The sequence below is a fragment of the Salvelinus sp. IW2-2015 genome, unplaced genomic scaffold, assembly GCF_002910315.2.
Source record: "Salvelinus sp. IW2-2015 unplaced genomic scaffold, ASM291031v2 Un_scaffold7315, whole genome shotgun sequence".
Lineage (NCBI taxonomy): Eukaryota > Metazoa > Chordata > Actinopteri > Salmoniformes > Salmonidae > Salvelinus > Salvelinus sp. IW2-2015.
The window spans coordinates 1,703-2,431 of record NW_019948575.1 but is presented as its reverse complement, the minus strand read 5'-3'; the positions used below and the strand labels follow the sequence as shown (position 1 = coordinate 2,431).

The 729-nt window shown below is 36.4% G+C and overlaps 1 long non-coding RNA gene across 1 annotated transcript; it reads right to left on the bottom strand.

Annotated features, from left to right (window-relative positions):
• Positions 1–723, bottom strand: LOC139027081 (uncharacterized). The gene is made up of 2 exons (XR_011479112.1): positions 345–723; positions 1–310 (listed from the first exon to the last, which is right to left on the bottom strand). It is a non-coding gene; the product is annotated as an uncharacterized lncRNA (long non-coding RNA).
• Positions 724–729: the final 6 nt, after the last annotated feature.

Sequence of the window (729 nt, the reverse complement as noted above, 5' to 3'; positions counted from 1 at the left end):
TTTGGTTGCATAGTCTTATTTTCAACGACTTTTCAATTACATTGTGCTAGGTGGGATAGCCTCAATGTCAAAACACAGTTTTAACGTGTCCAAATCAATAACCAATATGTGATAAATTGAAAACCTAAACATAACATGTGCTATTTACACAAACATCTGCCACAATAATCATATTTCTTGTATTTTTTTAAACAAGCTCCTTATAAACTGCACAAGCACCAGAAACGCTGTTGTTTTGACAAGTAGCAATAAATCACTGATATCGATTAGGGGGGAAATCAGGTTGTTCGTGCTGTTGAAACTAACACAACTAAACAAAACACATGTAAATGTTTTCAAAACACATCCAAAAAAACATGGAAATGGGAGATATCGTTTACCTCACTGGTTAGAGGACAACCTGCAGAAGACAGTCAGCTACAATTTGGAGTGATGCATTTAAATGTAGGGGTCGCTAAACAAAGGAACACAACCCTTATTTGCCATCACTCATCGATATCATGCTAAAATAATTTGTGTGACAGGATGGAGATGAGGTTGCACGTCCTGTTAAAACTAACAGCTCAAAAACCACACGGAATCTGGGAATAATGTGTACATCACTGGTTAGAGGACAACTCTTTTTTTGTTAGTCACTTTCTGATAAATCTCATAAATAGCACTCTTCCAATTCAGAGCCTGGATTTTCCCCCTGAGGCTAATATCCATATCATGTTGAAATCAATAGAA